This window comes from Delphinapterus leucas, chromosome 10 (assembly GCF_059928025.1).
Source record: "Delphinapterus leucas isolate spDelLeu-1000000601 "Yukka" chromosome 10, BTC_Dleu_Yukka2, whole genome shotgun sequence".
Classification (NCBI taxonomy): Eukaryota; Metazoa; Chordata; class Mammalia; order Artiodactyla; family Monodontidae; genus Delphinapterus; species Delphinapterus leucas.
This window is the reverse complement of record NC_143138.1, coordinates 70,106,549-70,114,861: the sequence shown is the minus strand read 5'-3', so window position 1 is coordinate 70,114,861 and position 8,313 is coordinate 70,106,549.

Genomic DNA, 8,313 nt, shown 5'->3' with positions numbered 1-8,313 from the left:
CCCAGCCGCTCCGCGGCATGTGGGATCTTCCCGGACCGGGGCACGAACCCATGTTCCCTGCATCGGCAGGCGGACTCTCAACCACTGCGCCACCAGGGGAGCCCTTATAGTTTTTTTAAAGAGTTGGTTATCTTCAAAAAAAATCATACAATTAATGTATTCATTTGCTGGGGCCACCATAACAAAGTATCACAAACTGGGTGGCTTAAACAATAGAAATTTATTGTCTCACAGTTCTGGAAGCTAAAAGTCCAAAATCGAGGTGTCAGCAGGGTTGGTTCCTTCTGAGGGCTGTGAGAGAAGGATCTGTCCCATGCCTCCCTCCTGGACTTGTAGATGGCTGTCTTCTTCCTATGTCTCTTCATGTCATCTTCCTTCTATGTGTATCTCTGTGCCCAAATTTCTCTTTTTGTAAAGATACCAGTCATATTTGATTAAGGTAGCCTAATGACTCACTTTAACTTGATTACCTCTGTAAAGACCCTATCTCCAAATAAAGTCACATTCTGAGATACTAGGGTTAGGACTTAAACATGTGGATTTGAGGGGGCTACACAATTAAACCCATAACAAGTAATTTAAAATTCTAAAACTATCTTTGTGATATAATGCATATAGCATTTAGTGATATAATGCATTTCATCTTTAGTAATAATGGAATATGATAAGACATTCCAAATTTTCCTTTGAAATCTATTTATAAACATAATTAGATTCAGCAAAATCACAGTTTCAAGCTAGATGATAGTGCCTCACATATAGTAGATGTACAATAAATGTCCTGATTTGAATTTGATTCTATCAGAACCTTAATAATGAATCTGCCAAACAGTGATTGGAGCCCATGGAATCAAGCAGGTTCCAAGTGACTACAAAACACTTCATATCTCCAGCTGTTCAGATACAAAATAAATTATCTGAATGCATTGGCCTGTGAACCTTTATTCTGTAGAGCTTTACGGTTAAATATGGCTATAAATCACCAAACTTTTTTCTGCCAAGATAAATGAATGAGGCCAGATGAGAGAGAAATTTTGTTCTTTTAATTGCCATTGAAAATGCATGGTGCCACTTAAACCATGAAACTTAAGCTGAGTCTACCAAAAGAAACAAAAACTTGCGATAAAATTGCAGTGCATCTGCAATTGATCACAAAGGAGTTTCTGATCATCAAAAAGGAAAGGGGTGGGGGGAAGGGGAGAAGAAGGGGAGGATACTAATTAACTGAGCCATGAAAGTTTTTGTAGTGGCCAAAAGCCTCCCAAACTTGATAAAAGACATGACTAGAAGCATCTAAGAAGCTCAGAGAACTCCAAGTAGGACACTACTTGGAGTAACTAAAGAGAACCACACCAAGAAACATAATCCAGTTTTTGAAAGGCAAAGGCAAAGAATTTGGAAAGCATCAAAAGAGAAGTGACTTATCAGGCACAAGGAATCCTCAGAAAGATTATCAGCAGATTTCTCATAAGAAAATTTGGAGGCCAGAAGGCAGTGGACTCATATATTCAAAGTGCTAGAAGGAAAAACTGTTAACCAAGACAGGATTCTTCAGATACAGGATTATCTGGCAAAAGTGCTCTTCAAGAGTGAGGGATAAAATAAGACATTTTCAGATAAACAAAAGCTGAGTGTGTTCACTCCACTGTATGTATATACCACATTTTGTGTATCCATTCATTAGTGGATGGACATCTGAGTTGTTTTACCTTTTTGGTTATTATGAATAATGCCTCTATACACATTTGTGCACAAGTTTTTGTATGGACATAGGTTTTCAGTTCTCTTGGGTATGTACCTAGGAGTGAAATTTCTGGGTCATATGGTTAATCTGTGTTTAACTGTTTGGGAAACAGAAAGTGTTTTACAGAGGGGCTACACCATTCTACCTTCTCATCAGCAATGATAAATGTTCCAATTTCTCCACATCCTCATCAACACTTGTTATTGTCGATCTTTCTTTTTTTTTTATTATAGCCATCCTAGTGTGTGATATCACTCACCTAGTATGTGAGATATTTCATGTGGTTTTGGTTTGCATTTCCCTGATTATTAAATGATGTTGAGCATCTTTTCATGTGCTTATTGGCCATTTTTATATCTTCTTTGAAGAAATGCCTAGTCAGATCATTTGCCCATTTTAAAATTAGGTTATTTGTCTTTTTATTGTTGAGTTCTTTATATATTCTGGATGCTCTTATCAGATATATGAGTTATAAAAAATTTCCCCATTCTCTGTCTTTTCATTTTCTTGATAGTGTCCTTTGATACACAAAACATTTTAATTTTAATGAAGTCCAATTTACCTGTTTTTTCTTTGGTTGCCTGTTCCTGAGATGTCATATCTAAAGACATCATTGCCAAAAACAAAATCACAAAGATTTACACCTATGTTTTCTTCTAAGAGTTTATAGTTTTAGCTCTTAGATATTTAGACCTTTGATTCATTTTGAGTTAATTTTTGTATATGGTGTAAGTTATATGTCCAACACATTCTTTCACATGTGAATATATAGCACCATTATTGGAAAGACTATTCTTGCTCTGCATTGAATTGTTTTGGCACTCTTGTCAAAATCAATTGACCATAAATACATGGGTTTATTTTTGGACTCTGAATTCTGTTCCATTGATCTCTATGTTTATCTTTATGCCAGTCCTGCATTATCTTGATTACTGTTGCTTTGTAATAAATTTTGAAATCAGGAAGTGTGAGTCCTCCAACTTTGTTCTTTTTCTAGAATAAAGGCAATTTTGGGTCCCTGGAATTTCCATATGAATTTTGGGATTAAATCGTCAATTTCTATAAAAAACCATTTGGGATTTTTATAGAGGTTTTGTTGAATGTATAGATCAATTTGGGAAGTATTGTCATCCTAATATTTAGTCCTACTAGCCATGAACGAGACATCTTTACACTTATTTAGGTTTCCTTTCATTTCTTCCAGCAATGTTTTAGAGGTGTCAGTGTACAAGTCTTGCCCTTCTTTTGTTAAGTCTATTCCTATTTTATTATTTTTGATGCTATGATAAATGAAATTGTTTTCATAACTTCATTTTTGGATCATTCATTTCTAGTGTATAGAAATACAGTTGATTTTTGTATATTAATCTTGAATCTTGAAATCTAGCTGAACTCATTTATTATCTCTAAGTGTGTGTGTGTATGTGTGTACATGCATGTGCATGAGTGTGTATTCCTTAGGATTTTCTACATACAAGAACAGGTCATTTGCAAATTAAGATAGTTTTATTTCTTATTTTTCAATCAGAATGCCTTTTACTTATTTTTCTTGCCTAATTGCCCTGGCTAGATCTTCTAATATAATGTTAATAGAAATGGTGAGAGTGAACATCTTTGTCTTGTTGCTGATCTTATGAGGAAAGCATTTATTCTTTCACCCATTAAATGTGATCTTGGCTGTGCTGTTTTGTTTTGTAGAGCCCTTTATCCGGCTGAGGGAGTTCACATCTATTCCTCATTTATTGACTTTTTATCATGAAAGGTTTAGATTTTGTCAAATGCATATTCTGCAACTATTACGATGACATATGGTTTCTGCCTTTATTCCATTAATACGGTGTATTACATTAATTTTAGATGTTAAACCAAACTTGCATTCCTGGAATAAATTTCAGTTTGTCATAGTGTATAATCCTTTAATATGTGGCTGGTTCAGTTTGTTAATATATTTGCTGAGGATTTTTTAATCTCTATTCCTCAGGGATATTGGTCTGTACTTTTCTTTTGATGCCTTTATCTGATTTTGGTATCAGGATAGTACTGATCTCATAGTATGAGCTGGGAAGTGTTTCTCCCTCTTCTGTTTTACGGAAGAGTCATGAAGAATTGTTATTAATTCTTTAAATGTTTGGTAGAATTCACCAGAAAAGCCGCCTGATTCTGGGCTTTTATTTGTAGGAATATTTTTTATTACTAATTCAAGAAGATTGTTCAGTTCTTCTTGCCAGTATTGAAACTGGGATATTAAAGTATCCTACTATTATTGTCGAATTGTCTATTTCTTCCTTCCATTTTGCCAGTTTTTGCTTAATATATTTTGGGACTCTGTCAGGTGCATATATGCTTATAATCGTTATATATTCTTGCTATAGTGACACTGTTATCATTATAAAATGTCCTTTTTCTCTAGTGACAAATTTTGTCTTAAAGTCTGTTGTGTCTAATAGTATAGCCACTCCAGCTATCTTTTGGTTACTGTTTGCATGGTTTATTTCTTTCATCCTTCTACTTTCAACTTATTTGTATATTTAACTCTAAATATGTCTTTTTTTTTTTTTTTTTTTGCGGTATGCGGGCCTCTCACTGTTGTGGCCTCTCCCGTCGCAGAGCACAGGCTCCGGACGCGCAGGCCCAGGGGCCATGGCTCACGGGCTCAGCCGCTCCGCGGCATGTGGGATTCTCCCGGACCAGGGCACGAACCCGTGTCCCCTGTATCGGCAGGCGGACTCTCAACCACTGCGCCACCAGGGAAGCCCTAAATATGTCTTTTATAGATAGCATATATCATGAGTTTTTAAAAAACCCATTCTGCTAATCTTTGCCTTTGAACTGGAGTGTTTAATCCATTTATACTTAATGTGATTTACACTTCTATTATTTGTTTTCTATGTCTTATGCCTGTTTTTTTTTCCTATTCCTCTATTAATAACTTCTCTTGTGTTAAATAGATACTTTCTGGTATACCATTTTAATTCCACTGTTGCTTCTTTTACCATAATATTTTGAGTTATTTTCTAATTGGTTGGCATGGGGATTATGATCAACATCTTAATTTTTAACAATCTAGTTTGAATTCATACCATCTTAATTTCAGTAGTGTATGAAAACTTTGCTCTCATATAGATCCATTCCCTCTCTTCCTTTGGGCTGCTATTATCATATAAATTATATCTTTATTCATTATTTGCCCATCAATACAGATTTTATAATTACTGCTTAATGCAGTTGTCTTTTAAATAAGTGGCGGGGGGGGCGGAAAGAGTTGCTAAAACTGTGCACCTCAGATTGGGACTTAAACCCACGTGTCGAGACTCAAACCCAGCCTTAACCCTGCTTGGGACTTGAACCCCCATGGCCGGGACTCGAACCCAGCCAAAACTCAGATTGGGACTCGAACCCAGGCAGCCAGAACTCAAACCCAGCCACAATCCACTGTCTTCCAACTGAGATCACACACCTGGTTTCAGGACTTAATGAAGCTCAGGTTCTTGATGTCTCATCACAGAAAGAATTCAGTGAGAGACAAAGTGATAGGTAAGAAGTGGATTTATTTAGAGAGAAGCACACTCCATAGACAGTGTGGGCCATCTCCGAAGGTGAGAAAGGCACCAGGGTATGGGATTGTCAGTTTTTATAGGGGTGGGTAATTTCATAGGCCAATGAGTGGGAGGAGTATTCCAGCTATTTTAGGAAGGGGCAGGGATTTCCAGGAACTGGGCCACTGCCCACTTTTTGATCCTTATGGTTGGCCTTGGAACTGTCATGGCACCTGTGGGTTTGTCATTTAGCTTGCTTATGTGTTACAGTGAGTGTATACTGAAGCTCAAGGTCTAGTGGAAGTTGACTTGTCCACCATCTTGGACCCATTTGATTCTAATTAGTTTATGTCAAGTCCTTGGGCTTTGTCATTCTTTCAAAGGTTGTGCCCTGCCCCCTTCCCTCCTGTTTCATTACCAACAAAAATACATTTATACTGTCTTTTATATTTACCTATGTGGTTACCTTTATTAAATTGTGGAGAGGTGATCATCTTTGATTATCCAGGTGGGCCCTAAATCTAATGACAAGTGTCCTTATATAATACACACAGAGAAGACAAAGAGGAGAAGGCAATGTGAAGACAGAGGCAGACATTGAAGTGGTATGGCTACAAGCCTAAGAACACTGGGCAGCCACTGTAGGGGAGCAAAATTTGCTACCCAAAAATGTCTCTCTGGCATGTAGATTATCATGACACCAAGCTGTCAGGGAGGAAGAAATTTTCCTCTACACTTCTAGGTTCCTCTGGCTGGTCTAAGAATGAAATTGACATGAGACAAATAACAGGAGAAAATCAAATGCTTGATAACATATATACTTGGGAGAGAACCAGGAAAACTGACTAACTCCCAAAATGGCTGAAACCCTCACCTTAAATACTATACTCAGCTAAAGGCAAAAGAGGGTAGGTACTGGGGGTCACTGTCTGGGATTTCAAAAGGGAGGAAGGCAATTGACATGGAGAAGAAAAAGCAAATGTTTGGTAAACAAATGTTTGCTCAAAGACAATGGGAATTTTAACTTTGCTGGTTCCTCCCTGTTTTCAAACCTAGTTCACACTGTAGTTATCTATGGTGATAGCTCCCTTCCTGGGACAGGCTCTCTATCAACATTCTTTAGGCAGCTGTGGGGAAGGTCAAAGTTTCTTACTGAGTCTTTTAGACCTTGATTTTTTTCAGTGCAAAGCAATCTGTATGCCAAAGAGACATTTTGGGGTGGCAAGTTTTGCTTCCTTACACTGTCAGAAACTGGAAGAGGCAAGGAATTGTTCTCCCTAGGATCTCTGAAGTGAAGGTCTTCCAGATTCTGGCTTTCTAGCCTTCAGAATGTGAGAGAATAAATTTCCATTGTTTTAAGCTACCCAGTTTGTGGTCATTTGTTACAGCAGCCCTAGGAACTAATATACCAGAGCTCTTTATTTCTTTATATGGATTTGAGTTACTCTCTATGGTTTTCCTGCTTCAGTCTAAATGGCAATGTTCATTATTTCTTGTCAGGCAGATTTTATAGCAATGAATTCAGTTTTGTTTATCTAAAAATATTATCTTAATTTCTCCTTCATTTTGGAATTATAGTTTTGCTGTACATACAATTCTTGGTTCACAATCCTTTTCTTTCAGCACGTTGAATATATCACCCCATTACCTTCTGCGCCCATGGTTTCTAATGAGAAACCAAGTGTTAATCTTATCGAGGATTCCTCACGCATAAGTCACTTCTCTCTTGCTAGTTTTAAGATTCTCTGTTTCACTTTGGATTTTGACACCCAGATTGATTATTATATATCTATGTGTGGATCTCTTTGATTTTATCTTACTTGAAGTTATTTTAGTTTTTGGATATATAGATTAATAATTTTCATCAAATTTAGGGAGTTTTTGGCCATTCTTTTTCCTTGAACAGCTGTATTTTTTTAAGTTTTTGAAAAAATATATATTTTACTTTATTTATTTATTTTTATACAGCAGGTTCTTATTAGTTATCTATTTTATACATATTAGTGTATACATGTCAATCCCAATCTCCCAGTTCATCCACCCCCACCCCCATCCCCTCTTTCCCCCCTTGGTGTCCATATGTTTGTTCTCTACATCTGTGTCTCTATTTCTGCCTTGCAAACCCGTTCATCTGTACCATTTTTCTAGATTCCACATATATGTGTTAATATACGATATTTGTTTTTCACTTTCTGACTTACTTCACTCTGTATGACAGTCTCTAGGTCCATTCATGTTTCTACAAATGACCCACTTTCGTTCCTTTTTATGGCTGAGTAATATTCCATTGTATATATGTACCACATCTTCTTTATCCATTCCTCTGTTGATGGGCATTTCGGTTGCTTCCATGTCCTGGCTAGGTGCTGCAATGAACATTGGGGTGCATGTGTCTTTTTGAATTATGGTTTTCTCTGGGTATATGTCCAGTAGCAGGATTGCTGGGTCTATGGTAATTCTATTTTTAGTTTTTTAAGGAACCTCCATACTGTTCTCCATAGTAGCTGTATCAATTTACATTCCCACCAACAGTGCAAGAGGGTTCCCTTTTCTCCACACCCTCTCCAGCATTTGCTGTTTGTACATTTTCTGATGATGCCCTATTTCTAAAAATTTTATTTTATTCATGTATAGTTGATTTACAATGTTGTGTTAAAGGGCCATTATTTTTTTCAAATGTTCTTTCTGCTTCTCTCTCGTCTCTCCTTCTGGAACTCTCATTATGCATAAGTTAGTATGATTGATGGTGTTCCACAAGTCTCTGAAACTCTGTTCACTGTTCTTCATTCTCTTTTCTTTATGTTCCTCAGATTGGATAATCTTAATTAATCTATCATTGATTCTTTCTTCTGCCTGCTCAACTCTGCTGTTGAGTCACACATTCTAGTGAATTTTTATTTCAGTGACCATAATTTTCACCTTTAGATTTGTTTTCTTCTTGTTTAAAAATAATTTCTGGGCTTCCCTGGTGGCGCAGTGGTTGAGAGTCTGCCTGCCGATGCAGGGGACATGGGTTTGTGCCCTGGTCCGGGA